The sequence below is a fragment of the Bombyx mori genome, chromosome 26, assembly GCF_030269925.1.
Source record: "Bombyx mori chromosome 26, ASM3026992v2".
Classification (NCBI taxonomy): domain Eukaryota; kingdom Metazoa; phylum Arthropoda; class Insecta; order Lepidoptera; family Bombycidae; genus Bombyx; species Bombyx mori.
Window position 1 is genome coordinate 5,719,998 of NC_085132.1, and position 26,019 is coordinate 5,746,016.

Here is a 26,019-nt window from a genome sequence, read left to right on the forward strand (position 1 = left end):
CAAACGTAGAAGACTGTGATGAGTGAGGTGAGAGTACCTCCATCGAGTGGTACAGCTGATACCATCACCATTTGGTCGTACTGTACGCACCTGTCCGTAGTCGTGACTGCAATTCACTTGTGAGTTGTTCAAGAGGGCGATGGGCGGCTGGTGGTATAGCGAAGACCTGGGTCTCAAAGGAGACTATTGTTGTGTTGATCTAGTAACGACCTGAGAGTCGCTGACTATATTGTGAAGTGATGTGTATTGGTTTTATCATTTGTGGTAATGATAATATGGGTAGGCATCAATGACACTAGCTGCGCTGACAGCCAGGTCAAGAACGTTTTATACGATCTGAGTTGTTATGGTTTCTGATTATTGTGTTTCGACCTTGTGTTATCAATGATTGTTATGGTTCAGTTTTTTGGTTTACTACTATCTGGTCATGTAAGAGTTGTGTGCATATGCCTACTGAGTAACGTAAACCTTGCGACGTGGTAACATAGTTCACGTAGCGTGGTAACATAGTTCACGCAGAGATTTACGTGGTAACATAGTTCACGTAGATGTTGTACCGTGGTAACATAGTTCACGCAGAGATTTACGTGGTAACATAGTTCACGTAGATGTTGTACCGTGGTAACATAGTTCACGTAGATGTTGTAACGTGGTAACATAGTTCACGTAGATGTTGTAACGTGGTAACATAGTTCACGTATATGTTGTAACGTGGTAACAAAGTTCACGTAAAGGTGTGACGTGGTAACGCAGTTCACGTTACGAGTGTATTGGCTTGACATGTTAACTTGGCCATGTCAACCAGACTTTACTCTCACAGTATATTATACACCCGATATGGTAACAGTGCCATGTCGTCAGTACATCTAACGTAACTCAACAAGAGCCTACTATACATGAACACACTGAAATGTGATGTAAAATGCTCACAAAAACTACTAACTTTTACTAATGGTTCATGGTACAAAAATCATGATTGTAATGCAAACAATCTATTTCTATGACGATATCATAGAACACTCCGATAGAAACGTTGTGCACACAGTGAGTCCTGCATCGTCAGAGATTGAAGACGGTCATGACATCGAGGTGAACGTGGACGTCCACCAGTCAGGAGAGGCCGTATTAGAGGCGATTCCCTCTTAAGTCAAAGTCGATGGGCGGAGCCATTGACGACGAGCACTCACGTGGACTCGTGACGTCATCTGGAGGGGCAACCGACCGACCAGCAGGGACATCACGCCACCTCGGATCACTTTGTCTAGCAGCGCGCGCAGCGTTCACTTGTCTTAAGATTTAATATTCTGTGTCGATCGTTCCTACCCACTTTTGTATTTTTTTTTATTTATTTAAATTATTAAGCCGTTGCTAAAAATAGATAATAGTTTTGGGCCATCGACCTTCTTGAGATCCTATAAAATATGTTTTAATTATAATTTTGTACGTTTTAAGCATGATAAAATTAGAAATTTTATATAAGCAATCATATTAAATCGATATGAAAGTCAATAAATAATGTACAACCCAAAACAGACGGCCGAACTGACGTGACAATGACATTTGGCGCGCAAAACATGGCGGATTTTCGGCCTCATTAGACGGAGACGGAGACATTTACGTATATTCATGTTTCATTTTATGTACGCACTGAAATACTGTTATATTCTTTTCTTGCGAGTTAAAGTGCTGAGTAAGAACGAGATAGATATATGTTTATGTGTGTACCTTCAAAATGGGTGCTATTTATATAAGCAATTGTACGTATAGAACAATATGTCGTGTCCCTACTATATAGGTCTATGGTAATTCCATAATGTTGTGATGCCAAGACGTTCGGAAAGGACAGCAGAAATAAATGTGCTCTGTGCCCTTTGCTTATCTAAAGTATAAAAGAGATACCTAATTCAATGTTTTAGATTGAGGACTTTGTTCAACTATGATGAAAAAAATGAATGGTTTTATGCCGAACTACCCTTACGCAGGTAGCCTGTCGATCAGCGTAGTGAGGTGACTGGAACAAAATATTTAGTTAAATTTTCTTCGAAAAATTTATTGCGTTTGGATGGCACACATTGATAGTAATTTAAGTAAACAAAACTAACTATATTTATATAAAAAAATGAATTGCTGTTCGTTAGTCTCGCTCAAATTCGCGAACGGCTGGACCGATTTGGCTAATTTTGGTCTTGAATTATTTGTGGAAGTCCAGAGAAGGTTTAAAAGGTAGATAAATATGAAAATTCTCGAAATTAAATAAAAATAACAATTTTATTTTTCCTTTGATGGGTCCCCCGTCGGACAGATTCCTTTTGTTTATTTTAAGTTTACTTTATACAAAAGTTTAGGCCTTTTATTTATCGATTGAAGCACTACAAAGTCTGCCGGGTCAGCTAGTACCCGTAGTAGTTATAATTTTGTTAAGGTCTCTTTAAACTCTAAACATTAAAAGCGCTAAATGTCCCCAAAGATACACGGTTCCAAATTACCTCCCGTACTAAGTCCAACACTCACCATATATAACTGGCCACCACAATTAGACCGGTCCCAGCACACCTATGACCCGAGCAGTATGACAAGCCTCATTGTCTCCGCGCGGTCGTTTGTCAACGACACTGTCCAGGGACCTGACCGACCCACTGACATGAGAGGGTTAATGCAGTGATGAGCTAAATAAAATATTAGGTTGCTTTTGTATGTTGCGGAACTTAATAAAAAAGAATGTTACAGAAGCTTTTCTAAAATTTGGAGATTCGCGTTTCGTCTCACATAGACATAAATAAGCCTCACCCGTCTTTTTTATTAATGTCGGAGTCGGATCTTCGTGCATCATACGTAGAATTTTTTTTTTTCTAAAGCAATATTTGGATTTTGTCCAATCTCACAAATTGGTCAGGATCACTGTTCAAAGAACGTAGATCAACTACATTCTTGTAAGGCTGGATATTATTGACATCCACAATGAGATCCTTTACTGTATCAGAACGCGAAATTTAGCTGTGATAGCAGTTTCAATTAAGTCAAAGATTATCTAAAAATGAAGAAAATTTACTGTAGAATAATAAAAATTTCTACTCATGCTATTTTATTACCAATATAAAAGACAAAAAAAACAATATTTTAATAATTAATTACAGTACAAACTTAAAAGTCTTCCTTTGATATACCGCTGTATTACGAGCCCGATATTAAAAGCATTTCATTTTCCGCCATTTTAATTAAAAATTTAATCAAATTTCACGCGTTTGAAACTTGACAAAAACCGGACAGATTTTCGGATGAGTAATCTGAGTTGTTTATGCACCGTGGCAGATGCGAAAGCTATTCTTTGTAGCGAAATCATTTATCAACGACACAGTATTGGACGGGGCTAATGGAGACCGGAGTTAGAATTACAATTTGGGGGCGGACTTGGGACATCGTCCGTACTATAACCATAATCCTTGTAAGATATTTAATCTATTTGTGGAGTCAAAAACAAATTGTTTTGTTTTATATAGTTACGGCCTCCACGGAATCTGTTTCATATTAATGTTACCAGAACACACTGAGAAATGGAAGGATTTAATAAAAAAATAAGAATACATAGCAGTTCTACATTTTTGCTACTAATCTAAATTACTAAGTAATAGTGTAACTATCTGGTAAAAACTGTTGCTACTCAAAAAAGGATTATTTTGAATTATAAAATATTATGACATACATAGTTTTTTTTACTTTTTTTTATTGCTTAGATGGGTGGACGAGCTCACAGCCTACCCGGTGTTAAGTGGTTACTGGAGCCCATAGACATCTACAACGTAAATGCGCCACCCACCTTGGGATATAAGTTCTAAGGTCTCAGTATAGTTACAACGGCTACCCCACCCTTCAAACCGAAACGCATTACTGCTTCACGGAAGAAATAAGCTGGGTGGTGGTACCTTACCATGCGGACTCACATCTACCACCAGTAAAATAGGCGGGGAACGATTGCGAACAGTTCATTATTTTAGCGCGAATGTGCTCTTTTGTTTAAAAAGCAACTTATATAACAGAATATTAGAGATGTCACCGGATAATTGTACGCAACGATAATTTATAATTAATATAATGGTATTATAAACTGTCGATAGATTGGGAACGTATATTATTGACAAAGTAACTCTTACATTTCCGCATGGTTTATAAACTGGCAATGCTTAATAAAATTGTGAATTTGCATTGGACGAAATGTTTGGGCTGATTGGTTGTCATTAACAATTTTTTTTTATATGTACTTCTCAATAACGTATTGGGAAATTATATCTAACAATCGAAGAAACATACCGTTACGCCGATAAGTATAACGCCATCTGTCGTCGAATAGCGGAAATGAGTATCAAAAGAACTAGTAAAATCGAGAACGCTCCAGAAGCGTAACGCCATCAATTATCAAATAGTGGAAACACATATCCAAACGACTGACCTTACCGAGAATGTTCGCGATAATTGTAGAGTTGTCGTATCGACAATAAAAGCGATGCAGAGATGACACGAAGTTAGTTAGTAATCGGATCTAGTCGAAACGAAAAAGCAAACGGATCACTTGAAGCGAAGCGGAAGAAGTGAATTGTAAAGTGTTCTGTAAGTTTTCCAAGCGTTAAATAGAGTTTCTATTTGTACTTCGGTGAAAGTGAAGTTTATTTAATTCGAAATCCAGCGCGTAACAATACAAATCTTTTACTCGTAAAAATATTCCGCTATCTTTTCACATAAAAAAGACCATGAAAAGAACAACTGTAATTTCGGGATTTTTAAGAATTTTCGGAGATGCTAAAATCTGTTTTACTAACAAAAAAAAAACAAAATGTGTGCAATTCACACGTGGTAGAAGTGAAACCTTCCAAAATTAAAATACAATTATCCTAAACGTCTTAAGTATATGTAAAATTTTGTCATTAGTAAATAATTGTAAGGTAGCGCCCTCTGTGAATTGATATTTTAATTTCACGTATAATCCTAAATTAAAATTCACTACAAGAGCTTTCATACACACGTTAGTATTAAAGAATCTCACAGATGGCGCTGTATTAAATAGTATGTATATTTCTGTCTCATTCTTTGCTGGCTTCATCCTACACATTTTTGTATTTGTGTCTCTTACCTGTCGTTTTTTCCAGGACCAGGATCCGTATATTCAATGTAGGGCAACTTTTGTAGTGGTCGACAAATAAAAATTCACTTCATCTACGACTCTGTGCTAGCAAGTTCAAGGACACGATGACATTCAAATAACTATTTATAGACAACGTTGCTTGTTCAAAGTGGATGCCAATCATTATTCACCCCCGACAATGAAATGAAAGGAATTGGTTATGAAATTGCTGCGATAATGGAATAACCGCGTTGGTCTTAATGTTTGGTTTATTAAACTACAATAAAGGTTATAATTTTGCGTGGATTTCTATCATGTATGAACAGTTAAATGTTGTTACCTTTGAGGTCTTCGAATAATTTGTTCAAAGTTTTAAGATTATTTCATTTTAGCGAAGTGAAAATTGTAATATTTAGAATGGAATAAAATTTAAGAAGGTATAATTTGTTGGGTGAATTTTAAGCCTTTTCAGCTTCGCCAGGCCATGTTGATGAGGATGAGTTCGGTCAGGTGGGATGGAATTGGTGAACAGCTGCTCGAGTTCTTTGGAAGGAGACATGATAGCTCAACAGCAGCTGTTTCACGAATGCATCTACTACCGGATCGGAATCGCGTCGGCGAGAAACTCAGCGGGCTGATGCTATGCGAAGAAGGTAGATATTTAATGCTACCACCTTCTATTTTCGGCTTAAAAATATGACAGCGCCAATTAGTGTATAATGTAACCGATATAATGTAAAAACAAGACAATACTACGATTTCAGCTGATTTTAATTATTATGAATTTTTCAACTTGTGGCGTTTTTAATATGTATATTATTAAGAGCTCTTCATTTTATAACAGGGGTTCTTAAAGGAGAAACGTGAAATTAGACAGCAATCTGACCATGCCCTTTACATCGGTAGCTGCCAGTAGTTTCGAGGGCTTCACCATGCTTTTTTTTATTGCCCTTGTAGGCAGATGAGCATACGGCCCACCTGTATGTGAGTGGTTACTGTTGCTCATGGACGTCAATAATGCCAGGGATAGAGCGAAGCCGCTGCCTACCAAAGCCTGCTTGATGGGCGAGCTCACAAGGATCAGCTTGAGTTGAGCTTGAGCTGAGATCACAAGTCCTCGCTGGATCTAAGACCGTATCGTAATCGCTGCGATGTACCGATTTTTGATCTTAGTCAATAGTAGGTACGAAATAGGCTTTTAACGACACAACAACCTGCCATTAGAATTGTGTATGAATGTAATCTAGTGGTCCCCCGGTAGTCGAAATTCGACTATAATTAATTGAAATTATTAGTTTGTACACTATTATGATTTTATTGTCAAAGACTAATACTTCTATAATCACAGATTTCACCAAAATTACACATTAGCACATAAAATTATAGACAAACAATATTAACCTTCTGTCAATTTGACCACAGACTTTTAAACAATAGCAAAAGTTTGACAATAAACAAATATTATGCATGCGTGTGTGTGTCAAATACATGGTAGTGTGTGTAATGTTTTTTTAATTGATTTAATGTATTTATTATGCACTAGAGGTCCCGCAGTAGTCGAAATTCGACTATAATTAATTGGAATTGTAAGTTTGTACCCTATTATGATTGTATTTTATACTTCTATAATCACAAATTTCGCCAAGATTACACTATAAAAACAATATTTAACCTATTCTCAATTTGACAATAGACGCCAAGAACAAAAGTTTGACAATAAATAGTATGCATGCGTGTGTGCGTCAAATACATGGTATGTAGTGTGTGTTATGTTTTCTTTATCGATTTAATGTATCTTTAATGCATTATTTTAAAAAAACATTAGCATTGTGCACTCCTTCTCTATATTCTCTATAAGCGTGAGAAATTTCATGCTCCTCCGTCCGCGAAATTTACTTAAAAAGGGATATAAAGTTTTTGCTTCACGTATTAATATATAGATTGTGTATGTATGCTTTAAATGAGGTAATACCACGAATAACAGCTTAATGATATGCCCTTTTCATTATTTGACCTTTAGCCCTGTAACGTACTTAAAAAAAAAACGCTATAATTTTGTGTCGTTTACAAAACTCCATCGTAACAGCACCGCCGAAGTATTTTATAATAGAACGAAGGGCATTTGCATAAATTAATAAACATAACGTGGCCACATTGTTTCTGTTACGATAATGATCTTTATTGCACTATTTTGGGGTCTTTGTTAACGTAATGACGTGCCAGGAATGTTTTTATTTCTGTTGAGTAAGATAAACATTAAAGAATAATAGAAGACGTCAATAAGATTGAGAAGAATTTAGAGACAACCAAATATCTAGATCAAAGTCAATGATTAATACATATACCTATAGATATGAGGTTAAATAAAGCAATTTAATTTATTTATACCCGGTTTCAATTTCAAACATGAAAACAGATTATGCATGAGTTATGTAGCGCTTGGAACATCATGTAAACTCACTTAGTAGTTTCTAGTTTGAAGTTTCTTAAGTACTTGGTTGCTGATGCATGCTCAACTAACTCATAGCAATTTGTTTATGGACATTTTTTTTAAATAAAACATATATGACTGGCTCGGTGGCGCGGTAGTTAGTGCCTCTGATTTTTGGTCCCAGGTCGTGAGTTCGATCCTACTCCGAGTATTCATATGACAAATGATTGGCTTGCTCTATCTTGATGTTCTATATGTATATATTCACTATAACATTTTGTTTTTATACTGGAGTTTTGAACCAAATAACCGTGTGTGTTTTGTTCGATTTGTTTTCTAAGGGAAAAGCACTAATATCAACTTTAAAGGGCCTGAGCAATTGCCTAACCCTTTATGTATGTATGTAGCGTACAGATTACACATAATCTTACTTACATGTTATACAGCTACCAACCTTCTCTCATTTAGGTACTTCTGAAATTTGAGGTCAATGACTCAATAAATTTTTCATTGCCGTTTTAGGCAAACTATTAGGTATATGGGGCACCTAATCAAAAATGAAATACTTAAACAATTCCTCAGAGCACTCTTCATGGAACATACAATACAAATAATAGAGAACCGAAGTCCCTCCATAAGGCCAGAGGTTCCGAATAACAAAAGAGAAAGGGATTATCGACAACCGAACTTCTTTCGTATTGATGCCAGAGTTGGCAGCAACACTCCACGCGAGGCCAGAATTGTGCATTGCGAAGAACAAGTCTTTGTCCAGGCGTGAAGTACTGATACGCCCTATGGAGGACTCTCTGCATTTTTAAGCGTCCTGTTATTGTAAAGTATTGTTACGGCTATTTCCACCTTTATATCAAACTGTATGCCAGCGTTAGTGCGGCCTCACAATACAAGTGGATGTGTTTTGGCGGCAGTATCACCAATTAATACGCAAATGATTTTAGCTACCCGACTTTTTCCTTTATCAAGGTTCATGTAGCTATAAATTTATTAGTCCAATAATTCCTGAATATAGAAACGGTTCCTTCATGAATCTTTCCAATTTGCATTCCACAACTGACAGTTTTAGGAGTGTTAATGCGATGAACATTCGGAATGTCGTTAACATAAGCCAGTGATAAATAAATAGGTTGTTTCGGAAAGCGCTAACGTGGCCAGAAGCGTGGTACGGACGCTGATTTATCGTAATTGTTTTTGTTACGAAAGTTTCTGAATTAAATTAAGATTATTAAATTTTACTCAGTATTTTTGTAGGAATTTGGTAGGTTTAATTTTGCATTCATTTGTTTTTAGTTTAGAGGTTGTTTCCAAGCTGAATGGAATGCGTATCAACTTGTGTATCAATTCGATTTTTAACTGAAAATTTATCACATGTGGTTCTTTGTGTTTGGTAACGAATGCACTAGATTTTCTGGAAATCACATTGTCTGCCTTAGCCTTATTACTGCGTTTGGTGCTTACGTTTTTGTGCCATTTAAGTTTTTTTTATTTTTATTTTTTTATTTTTTTTTTAGAGGGGCACTCCGTGTCTTTCCAGCGCCCCCCCTATCACGGATCAGGGCAGGGTGTTAAACGCATTGGCGATGTCGAGCGACACCGCCAAGGCCACCCCCACAGACGGCCTCCTCCGAGAGGGCCCGCACGCGAAGGATCGCGTCCACCGTTGAGCGGCCCTCTCGGAAGCCATACTGCTCCGGCCATTTAAGACTAAGCCATTTGATGATTCATAATTCAGAAATAATGAATACATTTTCAGTCATGCATGTGACTAAGGGATGTATGGAAATGGTAGTGCAAGGTAGAGGGGGAAGAGGTCGACCAAAGAAGACATGGATGGAGTGTGTGTATGACGATATAAGAAAGAGAGGAGTGAGTGTTGAGATGACGGCTGATAAAAGAGAATGGAAGAGAAAAATTAGCTGTGCCGACCCCACCTAGTGGGATAAGGTGGAGAAAAAGAAGAAGAAGAATACATTTCCCGTCATAAAGAATCACTTGTATCTCTCTCTAGTCCATAAACTAGTACTCGATTTGTAGATCCGTTGGTACGTAAAGTCACGGACCACTCTCCTATTTATTACAGCAGATAAACCCCGTATTGCCCGGCACACGTCGTTTATCATGACATGTGTCCTATATGTTAATACAGGTTATGAACTATCTTGCCAAAAATGTGAATTATAATTGCGTGGTTGCGTGACATCTGAACATACACAATTTAATAAGTATACATATATACATATTTAATTATTTTTCCTGACTGACTTATTGCTGCATCAAAGCAAAATCTAAGCCCTAGCGGGTTCGCGTTTGAAATATTACCATCTGATGCCTTTTGGATTATAATCGTTCGCTGAGGAAGGATTTTTGAGAAATTCCGCCCCTCAGTTGAATGCTATGTTGATTTACAATTTACAAATAAATGTACGCATATTTCGGTGTACCTGAAAATTTTACTCCTGAATCTGTGAATTGGGTATTGAAAGTTTATATGATATTGGAAATTCGTCACTTTCTAATTATAAGGTATGTTACTCAATTTAAAAATTATTCTTAATGTTTCGGACAATATTGATAATAAATATACAATTATTAGCAAATTATCCTGACTAGAGGTCCCACAGTAGTCGAAATTCGACTATAATTAATTGGAATTGTAAGTTTGTACACATACTATAATAAAAACTTCCGCCAAGGCTACACTATAAAAATATTAATAAAGACAAACAATATTTAATCTATTCTCAATTTGACCACAGACATCAAGAACAAAAGTTTGACAATAAATAGTATGCATGCGTGTGTGCGTCAAATACACGGTATGTAGTGTGTGTAATGTTTTCTTTGTTGATTTAATGTATCTTTTATGCATTATTTAAAAAAAATATTAGCATTGTGCACTTCTTCTCTATATTTTCTATAAGTGTGGAAAATTTCATACTCCTCCGTCCGCGCAATTTTCATAAAAAGGGATACAAAGTTTTTCCTTCACATATTAATATATAGATTCATCCATGTGAAACCGGGACGTGTCGCTAGTTTATGGTAATAATAAAAAGCGGTCATAGCTAAAAGAGCTGCTACATGCATTAGCCAAAAACGTCATCAGGTCTTTAAAGTTCAAAATCGAAAATCAACGTTAGAACCGACGATTTATCGGATATAATGAAGCGTACAGGAAATCATTAATCAATGAAAGTGTGAAATTTCGGTGATTTACACTGTCTGTCTCAAGCGTGTTCGGGCGGCGATGAATATGGAAATCCAATGATGCGTAACTAATATGAGGCGGTTAATCAGTATTGTTTACTGTGGCGTTGCAGTTACTGCTGCGATCACATGAAATGATATACAATAATGGGTATCACGGCTGTGTTTCGTACTGTATGTATTTATCTGTGAGTGGCATTTTCGCTCTTTTTCGCCTGTCTATTAAGGGCTAGCCACACAGGACCGCGAACATACGGAGCTGAGCTAAAAACTCGAACAAGATTTATTAACATCTGCCCTAGCGAGAGCCCTAGCGACTACTAAGAAGTTCTGACGAAAGATTCAGTGGGTTGTGGTTAAGTTGCACGTGATAGCAAATTGCGTACCACCAGTAAAAACATTCACACTTGCTTTTTCTCTTCCTCTCTGTATTCAGTTTGTGGCTAAAGACCACTTCAGGTTTTATGTTCTACTCGCTGGGGAGGTAGCCGTAATCGAAATTCCAACGCCTGCCATCGTGTTAAGATTAATTATGTTCCGGAACCCAAGACAAATTAACTTTCTCTCGGTTAGTCGGATCCTGGCTACACAACATCTGTATTGGCGAAAGTGAGTTACGTGAAAATACCAGATTGAAGCATAAGAGATTGATTTATGAAAATATTGCTAAGCACAGCTTGAACATAGGAACTAGAAGATAGTATATTAACAATTAATGTTGGCAAATAAGTTTGACCTAATATGGTATTATGTTTAACTATCGTTCGGTACGGTATGGCTGTTTCTCGTTAGTCTAACAGCATAGCAATCATCTATACTTCTATACTAATATTATAAAGAGGAAAGATTTGTTTGTTTGTTTTTATTAAATAGGCTCCGAAACTACAGATCCGATTTGAAAAATTATTTCACTGTTTGGAAGCTACACTATTCCCGAGTGACATAGGATCTAATCTTTTTTGAAAAAAATTAGGGATCCTTACTAAAACTCCAATAATTTAATCCAAGGTGTACAAAAATTACCTAAAATATTCTTTACATCGCGTGCCCTGCGAAAACTATTGATGATAGAATAAAATAATTTACTCTACCACTTTGTAGAACACATTATTATTCATTAAAAGTGTCACGACAGCATATGTCTAACTTTTATAGTTATACCGCAATAAGTGTTATTTTATTTAAAAAAATAAAATAACGTCAAATATTGTTGAAATTTTTGTTAAAGACCCGAGCTGAGCCGGCGCGGGCCGCTAGTGTAAGATAAGCTTAGGTAGCGTTGATGGATTATCAATTTCAGTTTTAAGTGTTCATTAGTAAATACTAGAGGTGTTTCGTGGTTTCACTCGCTTTTCATCGGTTACATGTAATTTTATTTTTCGAAATCTTAATCGTTGATGGCTCGAGTTGAGTGGCCAATGAAACTTCGACCTTATGTCTGAAGAATTGTGATAGCATTCTCGTTGTTATATCTGTGCGTTTAGATAATCGCGCACAAAAATTCTTGACACTTAGAGCCCGGTTTTGTTTGTATCCATTTTTAATTTACATAAAAAATTCGTAACGCTTTCATTCAAGTAGAAGTTTATGGTATTTATAATTTATTCGGTTACGTTTCCATAATCTATAAGACAGTAGTGTAACCTATCTGAATGTCTTAAAAGACTCGCTTTTTTATAAGACAGTCTTAAAATACTCGATTTAGACGGAGGTGACCATAAAGGAGGCTTATGATAAAAAAAACTCCTAAGTACTTAATTTTTGACTACATTTTCGAGCGGAACTTTGAATTCGGAGATGTATTCACGAATGCGGCCAAACGTTCCGCCGGGTATGTTAATTTTTTAATGGGTCTCGCCCCAGGTTCGCCCCAGGTCGGATTTAATATTTAGCAGTAATGTTTTGCATGCTCAAAGAAAATAATAAAATTAGCCCAAATTTTTTGGTTTGTTCACGTATATATTTGCGGTTCGCGCATCTAATTATTTGGGTAGTTAAGCAATCTTTTCTTTTTACACGAAACACGGTGTAATTTCTTTGTAATTCAAATCTCTTTGTGTTCGTTTTTTCTGAAGGACAAAAAACATTCCACATTAAAACATTTTAATCTAGAATTTTCTTTTGTGCTTTGTGTGCCGGAAAAAAAAAACACACGAGACAAATCCGTGCCAAAAACCATTTAGAGACAACCATCAAATGAGAATTTTTTTTTTTTTTTTTTTTTTTTTTTTTTTTTTTTTTTTTTTTTTTTTTTTTTTTTTTTTTTTGTGATTGAAAGTTTACTGGTGGCCCGAAGGCCTTTCCAGTTTCACCAGGTCAGGTGGGCGAGCAAAGGCTCAGCCAAGAGGAGTGGGATTTGCTAACAACTGCCCGAGCGCCTCCGAAGGAGACCTAACAACTCAAGAGCAATTGTTTCGCGAATGAATCTACTACCGGATCGGAATCGCGACCCGCTGAGAAGATCCGGCGAGAAACTCAGCGGGCTGATGCATGGGTTAGGTTGCACGTCGACCTCTTTGTCGAGTTCGACGAGTACGGTTACCGGGGTCCCTAAGCCTGCCCCTAGTATTAGAGCTGAAGGCATCTAATGCAAAGGTTATTGGATCTGATGGATCCGTAAGGACGTGTCTAGGGCGTCGACGGTGACTGGCTCCTGCATGATCAGGATTCGGGGAGTAGTCAGCGGCGGCAACGATAAGGCGATTATCATGACGCATAGCCTTATCGAAGTATCGTTCCGACGCTGACTTCATGTATTTCCGAATTGATTCGAGGCCCAGGTCGTCGTGTAGGTCAACGTTCCTCACGAACCACGGAGCCCCGACAGCTAACCTGCAAAAGCGGGATTGTAGGGATTGGAGGGTGTCTATGTGTGTGCGGGCCGCGTGAGCGAACACCACACTCGCGTAAGTCATGACGGGCCTTATGCAAGTTTTGTAAAGTGTCACCTTGTTCCGAAGGGACATTTTACTCCGCTTACAGATCATGGGGTAGAGTCTACCGAGAATAAACGCGGCACGGTCACGGACTGATTTTATATGCGGGCGGAATGTCATCGATGCATCCAGGGTAACGCCCAGGTACTTGACCTTCCTGGCCCAGGGTATGGGTTGTCTAAAGAGAGTAATCGGGGGTGTGAGATTCCTCCTCCTAATACGGGAGGAAATCCGTGTGGAGCTTCCCCTCTGAAATAGCACCGCAGTACTTTTCGCTGGGTTGATGTCTATGCGCCATTTTCGGAACCACTGTCCTAGGGCTAGGGCTGCGCTCTGAAGCTTCTTCGCGATTAGGGACTTATTTCTACTAGAATAGTAAACAGTCGTGTCGTCGGCGAATAAAGCTAAATGGGTCGGCGGCGACCGGGGAATATCGTTGACGAATAAGCTAAATAGGAGGGGTGAGAGGACAGAGCCTTGCGGGACTCCAGCTGTGAGAGGTCGTGGGGAGGAGCGGGTTCCCTCGACTCGATATCGAAAAGAGCGGTTCGACAAGAAGTCCCGTATGATGAGCACGAGACTATCCGGCACGCCCATGTTGAATAGTTTGAAAATCAAACCATTGTGCCAGACTTTGTCGAACGCTTTTGCGACGTCGAAGAAGAGAGCTCCCGTGTATAACGGTTTTGGTCGATTAAGCCCCACAAGAATGTGCTCCGTGAGGCGGTGCACCTGTTGAACGCATGAGTGATTTGTACGGAATCCGAATTGTTCATCGATAAGAATGCCCTTGGATGAGACGAAGTCTCTGAGGCGTTTGTAGAGCAGACGCTCATACAGTTTGCCTAGAGACATGAGGAGGCTAATCGGGCGGTAGCTCGTCGGATGATTTTTTGGTTTACCGGGTTTATGTATGCCGATAACGTCCGCTTCTTTCCACACCGCGGGAAAGATACAGTTCGCCATAGCGGCATTGAAAATAGATGCCAACATCACGATGAGTTGGACGGGTAAAAGTTTAATGACGCGGTTAGATATACAGTCGGAACCGGGAGCCTTGCGAGGACGTAGGTCTTTGATCAAGTCTTTAACTTCTATCGGGGTGACGGGTGGTAACGCATCCGATGGTGGCAAGGAGGCTCTGCGTTCTACCTCACTGTCTACTAATTCTACATGAACAGGGTCCACGGATTGAGTGATGGGCGTGCACTGGGTTTGCAATGTATCGGCCAGCAGCTCTGCTTTTTCGTCATCATCGAACGCCGCGAGTCGGCCTGAGGGGCCTACGAGGGGGGGCATAGTTACTACCGTATCTGATTTGAGAGTACGAGCTAAGCGGTAGTAAGACCTTTGGGAGGGCGCGAGTCCTTCTAAGAAATCAGACCATCTGGCATCGCGGACTTCGGCGATGCGAGACTTTACGTCGCGTTGTAGGGCACGCATTCGAATACGATTTTCCGCGGTAGGATACCTGTCGTAGGCGCGTATCGAGGCGTTCTTAGCTCTAAAGAGTTCCCTAATATCGTCGGACAATTTGAAGCGGTGAAGGAAGTCCTCCGCTACAACTTGTTTCGATGACCTATCTAATGTCGAGGTGATGTGTGACGTTAAGATGTCTATGGCTTCAGCGGTATCCTGAGGAGACGGGATAGAGTCCGGGTTAAACGGGAGCGATGGTGGATCAGATTCAGCCAGGCTGATGCCCAGCGTGTGCCAATCCACCACAGTCCTCGTGACGGGAACGGAATCGGGAGCGCGACCGAGCTTCATAACGACGGGACGGTGGTCTGAATCTAACTCTGAAACTACTTCGATCGAGTGTAAGCGCAGAGTTACGTTTTTTAATAACGCTATGTCGAGTATATCCGGGCGATGCGCGATATTTAGCGGGTAGTGAGTCGGGGTTAGCGGAGCGACGATATCGAAGGCGAGATCATCGACTAACGCGTCAAGCCGCCTGCCATTCGGGGTTGTGGTGTGTGAGTTCCACCTAATGTGTTTACAATTTAGGTCGCCCGCCAGAATGACAGAGCTCCCCATACCGAGCAGCGCCTCGATATCACTGCTTAGAACGATCTTATCCGGTGGAAGATAAACGGACGCGATAACGATCGGCGCGTGTCCCGTCAGTGAGATTCGGCACACTGATGCTTCGATATTAGCGAGCGCGGGAGGATCGAGCGGGACGCAATGCAGGGCTCTTCTATAGTAAATGACGGTACCACCACCACGGGCAGAGAGCCTGTCGTTCCTGACCATGTTATAGTTCGCGATTTTAGGGTCACGGCGCGCGGGCTTAAGTAGGGTCTCCTGCACTAAAAAGATATCAATTTGGTGGTCACGCAAAAAGTCAGAAACCTGATCACGTTGATTTGCGAGACCGTAAGCGTTAAAAAATCCTATCGTTACGGATAGGGGCTTTATTCTACTTATATACGCCATTGATTACCGGCGGAGTGAGGGGAGGACGTACGTATTTAATGACGCGTATACGTCGGCGTATTCCTGCACAACGGCGATAAAGTGTTGTGCAGTGGAGGCAGCGCGAATGGCGTCGCCCAAAGCGTTAACGCGCTCAAAGTTGATCGACTGAAAGAAGTCGATCGCTAAAGCGAGATTGTCGGACGCGGTCGGAGGGCAAGTCGCGGGAGAGGGACGAGTCGCGGGGGCGGGACGAATCGCGGAGGAGGGAGTTGTAGCCGTGTTCGTGTACGGCAGCGGTTTTGCCCAGGCCGAGACACTGGGCACCGCCGCCGGAACGAACGCTGGCTTAGCCTGCGACGCAGAGGGTGCCGAGGCTTTGATGTCTGGGCCGGAAGCTCGGAGGCGGTTTTGGCGGGCGACGCGGCGATTTATTTTAGGGGCTCGGGGGCAACCACGGTAATTCGCGGGGTGACCCTGTGTTCGACACAGGACGCAGCTAGGCGGTTCCGTCGCGGTTTTTTGGTCGCGAGCGCAGAGGGCCGTGGCGTGATCGCCCAAACACTTAACACATCGGGGGCGCGCGTGACAGTTACGGGAAGAGTGCCCGTACAATTGACAGTTATGGCACTGGCTAGGAGTGCCTTTTTTATGGGGGGCTTCGACAGCGATACCAGAGAGCCTACAGACGGTCTGTGTGTTAAAGATTTTCTTACCCTCGGGGGTAGGCTGGAGAGCGACTAGAACCATATTATATGGCTCCCTACCGCGACCAGTGTGCATACGGTGCACAGAATTCACTGGTAGGCCTTGTTCTAACAGGTCGGCTTTTACGAGCTCTACATCTAACTCTTTAGGGATTCCGCGTATTACAACGCGGAGTTCGCGCTCCTCCTGGAGCGTATACGTATGGAAACTTATACGCTCCTTACGGAGGTAAGAAGAGAGGGCCCTATGGTCGTCGGGTGTTTGAACCTTAATTTGAATGCCGTTCGCGAGGTTACGGGCATTCGTGAAATTTATATTTTTGGCCTTAAGGGCCAGGCAAACTCGATCCCAAGCTGCCTTCTCCTGAAGGATAACCGGGGGAGGGGTCTGGGTTTTATTTTGTGCCACCGGACGCGGCGACGGAGTGGCACGGGCTGGGGGCGCAACGGGAGTCTGAGGGCGGGGGCGCGACGCGTTCACGGCTTTGCTAATTTTAGCGGCCGCGGGAGCTCGAGACTCCGCGGCACGCTTCTTACCCTTCTGTACCAGGGTGAATCCATCCGTCGATGAGGCGGGGGCGAGGTCGACCTCCATGTCCGAGTCAGAGTCGGAGCACGAGGAGGCGGGTGCAGGCGACCTACGAGCAAGTGTAGGTGTTTTAGAGGGCGCGACGGAGGCCACGGATGATCGCTCAGCTGAAACGATGGTCACGGCGGACGACGCAGCAGCTTTTCTCGCCAGTATAGGCGACACGGGAGCGGCAGGCACGACAGAGGCTGCGGTGCTCAATGCAGAAGCTCTGCACGCAGGTACAGGCGACGCAGGAGCAGCGAGCGCGGCGGAGTCCTCGAGAGGGCTCGCAGTGTGATTGGCCTTGAAGGCCAAAAACTCCGAGGCGAGCTGTGGGTAGCGAAGTCGGAGGAATTCCGCGAATACAGCGTCCATGATCGCTGAGTACCCAGGTGGGGCGGCCCCGGGTCTTGAAAACACTCGCCTTGCGGCGAGGCCCCAACTTCTCGGACCTGAGCGGTTCTATTGAACACAGGTGGCAATGCGGCGCGATTACTACAGGACAAAGAAAAAGCACAACAAAACAGAAATTACGAAAAGAAACAAAAACAAATAAATACTTGCAGGAAACCACTTTGTCGGCAGATGTACCACGAACACAGAAACAACAAAAGGAAACAAAACAAATAAAAACTTCCAGAAAGAGCACTTAGTCGGCAGATGTACCACGAACACAGGCCGCGCGAACAATGGCCGGGCTAACAAAAGCCGGGCGAACAAAGACCGGGCGATCGAGTGGACGATGAGCACGTCCGCACGTGACGGGTGCCTCTATCGGAATCCAAATGAGAATTTCTTAACCGTGAACAATTAAATAGTGGGGTGAATTTTTTATTCAACAATCTGTGAAGTGGATTTTTGAATATCGGATAATGATTTTGTTTTCACAAAAAAAAATTTCTACTTATAAGTCATTGAAGGCAAACCTAACATGACTTAACCTCTGAATGTATATTTATTAATAAACAGTTTAATTTAAATGGTAGACAAATACGTCATTGTGCGCGCATCCGACCATAGATAATACACATAAATTAGTTACAGATAAGCAACTCAAGCACTCAACAAAAATGTTTACAGGCGTCGGCCACTAGATGGCTTCGCTTTGATTAGTTTCTCATTGCTCCTGTAGATAGCAGTAACCTATCCTTTCCTATATTTAATTTTTAATAAAGGATTTTGTAAATTTTCTACAACAATTAAAGACTTGTATAGTTTAGTAATTTTTTATTTTCTGTGTTTAGTTATACATCATTATATGCCTTAAGTTTAACAGCATATAGGTTTAGGGGCATCTGCTAAAAGATGTCGCTAGTTTCCATACAAAAAAATATTTGTCTCAAAGTATCGGAGATTCAAGACCCTGCATCCGACAAAAGCTACCGGTTGAATTATGAGCACATTCTATTCGTTTTATAAGAAAAAAACCCAATTACCTTCGTTTAAAACAAAGTTGTTCAACTTGAAAGACGCGTTTACGGTAGAACTCAATAGATGGCATTCTTAGTTTTCTGCTAGCTATGGCTATGATACATACCTACTTATTCCTTTTTAAGTATTGTCATTGATTTTTTTTCGATGGAATTGTTGCCAGTTTATCTGTTGTGTGAAAAATGATATGGAACGAAATGAGATGAAGTTTATTTACTTGAGAATGTGGAATTGAGATGAAATTACATGAAACAAGACGAGATGGGATGAAATAACATCTCAGTAAAATGTTTATTTACTGAGTGTTTAGTTGCCTTTTCCTAAGAACCAGAGCCACGTTCGGCGGCTTTGTTTAATTCTCCAACATTTGTAATTTTAATTTTTAAATATTGTAATTCTAAACTTCGCTTAAAACTCCGCTTTTCGTGTTCCCACAAAAAAGTACCAATAGTAAATATAATCTATATATTAATACGTGAAGCAAAAACTTTGTATCCATTTTTACGAAAATTGCGTGGACGGAGGAGTATGAAATTTTCCACACTTATAGAGAATATAGAGAAGAAGTGCACAATGCTAATATTTTTTTAAAACAATGCGTAAAAGATACATTAAATCAATAAAGAAAACATTACACACACTACATACCATGTATTTGACGCACACACGCATGCATACTATTTAATATTTATTGTCAAACTTTTGTTCTTGACGTCTGTGGTCAAATTGAGAATACTTAGATTAAATATTGTTTGTCTTCGTTAATATTTTTTATAGTGTAGCCTTGGCGAAATTTGTGATTATAGAAGTATAAAATACAATCATAATAGTGTAAAAACTTACAATTCTAATTAGTTATAGTCGCATTTCGACTATTGCGGGACCTTTAGTAATCTATAGTTGTTGCTGACTATAGTTGTTGTTTGAAAATATTATTATATATACATACAATTTTCATTTGGTTTGAAAATTGTATGTATACATTATATAATAATACATACCATTTTCAAACAACAACTATAGTCAGCCGCAAGCACAACTAGTGAATCAAAAACATCTGTCTTAACGTCGATTATTTTTAGATTTCACATCGATCCAACTAGCAGTTTCGAGGGTAACAAATATAAATCTTCAGGCCGCATAACATTGCCCAACCGTTTGAACTAAATCGATTTTTTAATCGCAGCCCATTTAATCGACTCGCGATTTGAATCAAATTCATACGAATCATTAAAGTCAAAGACTGCGAATGTTATGTTGTTATCATTGCAAAAGATAAATAAAACATCTGAACGTTTTAAAAAATATTTATAAATGTTTGAGAGGATTATGTAATCTTTAGAGATATACTAGAGAATTTATAAATATTTAAACTATTCTAAATTAAATAGTGATTTTGACAGTTTTTGAGGCTCGAATCTATTACGACTTTGTTTAATAATTAAACCAACCTGCTTCGTCAGATTAAAACATTACTAAAGTGAACAAAAAATATTTACCCTCTAAAAGTTCAACGCGATCTGAATAAATTGAGAGATACTCCAACAACATCATTGATATTAGTTTAATGCTTAGATTTTATTTCAACTTACAAATTATAATAGTGTAAAATTATGATTGGCGAAATGAGACCATAACACTAATAATAGTGCTACTAATTGCCTTTTTACTTCTACGAAATGAGACTATAACACTAATAATAGTGCCACTAATTAATTTTTACTTCTAAAGCTAGTCCCTCTATTTTTTCCTCCGATTGGGATTTATTTGATGGAAATCGATTCTAACATCGAAGGTCGTATAAAATCGATATCCTGAAAGATCGATTCAAATCGGGCATCCTTAGACCGACAAAGCCTGATTGATATAGCTACGATAAGGGTTAGGTTTAGTTTTTGAACTTGTGATTTCATTTTCTTTTTAGCTCCTAAAGCTTAGTAGAGGGGATCTAGTTTTTTTTAACTATTAGTATAGGCAGACAAGCATGCAGCTCATCGGATAGTGAGTGGTTAGCGTTGCTCATGGACATCAGCAGTGCGAAAGGCACAGCCAAGTCTCTTAGCCACTGTTCAGTATTCTCCGCAAGTCTCGTTTGAAGAAAGTGAGTATTAAGCGGTAGGCTGGCTCTGCCCCTGACATTGCTGAAGTCCATGGGCGACGGTAACTACTCACCATCAGGTGGGCCGTATGCTGGTCTGCCTGCAAGGGCAATAAAAAAATAAAAATAAAGACATGTCATTTTCTCAGATTTAGTAGAGCGACCTAAATTGCGTTGAAGCCGTTGCCACGTGTACAGGGTGTAGTGTAAACATTCTCAAACTAACAAAAATCAGTAGGTTCATAATTTTTGAGTCTATGATATGACGCAAAATCTCCTTCCGAGAAGTTCCGTTCAAGTTTCCTCGCACCGGTAAAATAATGAACAAGTAATTTCCTCAAGCTCGCCGCGGGCTTGCTGCTAGCATTCGTAATTTCAACTTACATAGGATATTAAGGTTCATATCTCGATTAGAATCTCGAACAAAATCGATGCGTTGAGCACAAAAGTGATTTTTCATCGTTGTAAAATTAATGTCTGAAGCATACTAACAGACATAATTGGCGTTAAAATTTTTAAATCAATATTACATGTCAATGTTAATGATTTTGATTTAGTCCGCCATATTGTCTGTCATATTATCTGTCAGTAGAATTGCATTAAAATATCTAATAGCACATAAAATAGAAATTGACGTAAACGTCTTATCACTAAAAGTGAAAGTTTGTTTGTGAAGTAATTTAATCTGATATATTAAAAAAATGACGGAAGTTGTCTAAATATGTATTTGTATAAGAAGCAATACAATAGGCAGTGTCTTGCCTGTGTTCCGGCTATTACTGATATCTCTGACAGATAATAGGCCGTATGCTCTTCTGTCTACAAAGGAATTAAAAAAAAAAAACAGAAGCAATTTTTGGGTGAAATTTATTTGAACAGCGCCTTCCCTAACAAGACAATGGCTTCAGCGAGGCATTCTCAAATATTCACGTTCTTTTCGAGCCAAGAATTGCACAGTCAATTAACGTATAAATCATGCATGTGTTTATTTCGGATTTCCATTGTTGTTTATCCCAAGAGCTGGAAACACAGCGTGTGGAACACAGTTTTCATAATTTTATTTTCGTTCCTGAAATTTTTCTGTATTTGAGTCTTTCGAAGTTGTTGTCTTTAGAATACAAAAAATAGCGCATTGGGACAAAGGCTAAAAAACTACACATGTAGTGTGTGAAATTAGCCGACTCATTCGAAAGGTCGATGAGCAATGTTTATCGCCAGGTACTGTATATTAAGTTTTTTTTTTTTGGTCAGGACGAAAGCGCCGGACTACCGCCCTCCACTGGGAATGGCGGGCCGGGCATGTCGGAATCGAACCGACTAAAACCTTCTGTAGCTCAATAACCCACGCCCGAACCACACATGAGACAGAACTCATGAAAAGGCAAAGGGGGGAAAGTGAAGCGCTTAGTGCGGAGCACATATCTCCCATCGCCCTCCCCTTCGGGACGTCGGACCGGCAGTCGTCGGCGCCACAACCACCAGCCCTCTCGGTTGGCAGGCTATCCTTAGTCCCCCTAGATGGCGCCGGTTTGAATGGGTTATCCCACTATTACCGAGTCCAGGCATCCCCCGACCGAGAGCCAACGCTACACCATAAAAACAATCCCTCGCTGCGCCTTCGCCCTTTTTTTGTTCGTAGCGTTCGTGCGTGCGATTCTTGTTGAAACATATTGAGACTTGTTGAGTAATTTTAACTGTTTTCGATAATAGTAGATTGAAATAATTTTGTTAGAAGTTTTGGTTAATTCAGTGAAATATATTTAGGCCAGTTCTGTGTAATTTCTTTCCTTTTTTTTAACTACCTCACTTCTGATCGATAATATCACGGAATACCACGCTGGGTCTGAATTAGCCTAAGTCGAGGGTAGCTTGCCTTCTATCACCCGGATGCTCTTGCGTAAAACGCGTGCAGAGCAGCTTTGCATGTCGTCTTCTTAGGTCTCCCACGCCGGTCCCTAGACCGACATGTGAGGGGGAACCGAAGCACTTAGAGGGCTAGGACTTGAGCATGATCCGCATCCCTGGCCCCCGCTCGATGGCAGCGGGCTTATGCGTCTCTCACGCGCCCCGCCGCCTACTTCTGCGAGATGGTGCACTCATAGAAGTCGAGCATCGTCTTCCACAACATGGCAACGACAAGTCGTTTCCTATTTTTGCGACAAGGTTGCGGCGCCACCCCTCCCATGAGGGCAGACGACGAGCGTATGCTCCGCCGTGTCCAAGTCGCAACCACAATGGTGGCACTCTTCCGCTGGTTCGGCTCCGATCCGGTGCAGGACTCACCGAAGCAACCATACCCAGTGAGCACCTACGTGAGCCGGAAATTGAGGCGTCCTCTGTCACGATTCACCGAATCCACAAGGACCGGGCGAATCGCCTCGGCGTTTCTACGCCCAGCCGAAGGATCGGCCAGCCGCCTGGCCCATGATTCCAGCACGGACGTATGTTATGTTTAGAATATAAAAAGGCTATATTAAGCTCGGTGACCCTTAAAACTTTACACCCGCACTATAATTAAAGCGAAAACCCTGAAATTATAACCTATATTAACAACGCGGTGTACATTAGAAATTGTTTCAAGCAATCCTTGAAACTTACAATAATCGCATTTGAAGTGTGTTACAGCTAACAACAGTACCGAAGCAATTGTAATTTGAACAATAGCTGAATATGTGCGAATTAAATAGGGCTGTGACGATAGACATTTTGTTGTTATGGATACAATAGAATTGAATCATTATCGACTTTAAATTAGTTCAATAATACTGATAAAGCAAGTTAATTAAAAGATAACCATAACGGCTGATGTGACGTCATATTTGATGGTAGGATTTAGAATTAATTGAAACACTTAAAGAAATGTGGGAAAAAATTACATTAGAAACAAATAAAAAGTGTGTACGGTGAATACGTTGAGTAGTCGAATAAAACTGTAAACACGGGGAATAAAAATGTAAACAAAGAAGCAATGAAGTTTACAGTTTCATATGTTTTGTAGTACGCACTTTTTTATTGCTTAGTTGGGTGGACGAGCTCACGGTCCACCTATTTACCGAATCCTATAGACGTCTCCAACGTAAATGCCATCCACCTTGAGACAAGAGTTCTAAAGTTTCAGTTTTTACAGTACAACGGCTATCCCACCCTTCAAACCGAAACGCATTACTGCTTCACGACAGAAATTGGCAGGGTGCTGGTAACATATGCGGACTCACAACACGTCCTAGCATCAGTATAGTATAAAATGTAGTACAGTATAGTATGTATGCGTATTGCAAACGTATCGACATACATTGTAGAGATGTCACGTCTTGTCATGGTAACCGACAAGGTTTTACTGTAAACTGTTCGCTATAGCATGGAACATCACATCATCCTCGTCGATTACGACGAAGAATTCGACGAGCGAACTAACCCATAGACACAGCCACACACTGAGTTTCTCGCCGGATCTTCTCAGTGGGTCGCGATTTCGATTGGTGGTAGATTCTACGAAGCAATGCTCTTGCTAGACCTAGTGTTAGCAAAAACTGCTTAAAGAGCTGCTTTCAAAGATTTCAAGTTATATAGTACGAATAAATTGATATTGGATGTATATGCATTCATACAATCTACTAGCTCTAAGTAGCACAAAAAAAAAAGTTAGCTACAAGTTAAATAAATACTCACACGGCAGCTCTCTGTTGTTTTCGGCTAACCGAAAACCGAAACCTGAAGCCGAGTGATTCGTTAAACATAATTCAATCAATCTGACGCTTCCCCGCTTTATCTCGTAAATAATTAAGTGGCCCCAACGAAATAAGGTGCTATTTGAAATTCTAATCACGAATCGCTTGCAGGTATTAATTACGGGAATTTATTACAGAGCTGTCTGTGTACAGTCTGTTTTTATTACGGAGCGGAAATTGTTGATTTTGTCGTTTGATTTACGGCTATTTTCGTGTTTTGTTGCCCCGGTGATGTGGAGATGTATATCATGACTCGTTTGCAACTGCCCAAGTTATATTTTCGTTCGAACTAGGAAGATTTTGTAATGATTTATATTTAGGTATTCAATACACTGACAGGTGCCAACTTCTTGACACATGTTATAATCTATATATTAATACGTGAAGCAAAAACTTTGTATCCCTTTTTACGAAAATTGCGCGGACGGAGGAGTATGAAATTTTCCACACTTATAGAGAATATAGAGAAGAAGTGCACAATGCTAATTTTTTTTTTTAACTAATGCATAAAAGATACATTAAATCAATAAAGAAAACATTACACACACTACATACCATATATTTGACGCACACACGCATGCCTACTATTTACCTATTGTTAAACTTTTGTTCTTGACGTGTGTGTCAAATTGAGAATAGATTAAATATTGTTTGTCTTTGTTAATATTTTTTATAGTGTATAAAATATAATCATAATAGTGTACAAACTTACAATTCCAATTAATTATAGTCGAATTTCGACTACTGCGGGACCACTAGTGATATTAAATTAATAATATAATATAATATAAATATAAATATTTGAACATAACGTGGATATTTAGGCGTAGAGAGGCGGAAAAACTCTCGGCCCGTTCTAGCTATATGCTAAGTTGTTACCGTAGACGTCGATAAATTAATTGAAGCGCTAAATTTAAATATTGTTTCTAAACTTTCAATTAACTTAGAATGACTATTCTATTCTTGCATTTGTCTGTAATATGCAGTGTGTTCACAGTAGATAGCAAACTATTTTAACAACTTTTTTTAAGCACTGTTTATCAAAAATAGATTAGCAGAGTAAGCATAAAGTCAAGTCCTTAATTGGGACCATCGACTCTTTTAAGCCTTTTACGCCTGGAGAATATAAATGTAGTGTGCCTCAGACTGAATTTGCTTATAACAAATTATAAAGTAATTGCTATGCACACTCGTTACTGTAATGTCTTGAGTAGTTTTCTTTTTGTTACGATTTGTAAACAGAAGTAGGAAATTATAAACAATTAAAAAAAACATTTGGCCCATTTGTTTTTCTTAGCAAATTAAAAAAGGAATGCTTCTGTAGATCACCCATTTAGCACCTTAAGGCCAATATTTCCAGA

At 39.9% G+C, this 26,019-nt stretch overlaps 1 long non-coding RNA gene across 1 annotated transcript; it reads right to left on the minus strand.

Annotated features, from left to right (window-relative positions):
* Positions 1 to 21,780: 21,780 nt before the first annotated feature.
* Positions 21,781 to 25,202, minus strand: LOC110385303 (uncharacterized). The gene is made up of 2 exons (XR_002430598.3): positions 24,600 to 25,202; positions 21,781 to 21,999 (listed from the first exon to the last, which is right to left on the minus strand). It is a non-coding gene; the product is annotated as an uncharacterized LOC110385303 (long non-coding RNA).
* Between the last annotated feature and the right edge of the window lie 817 nt (positions 25,203 to 26,019).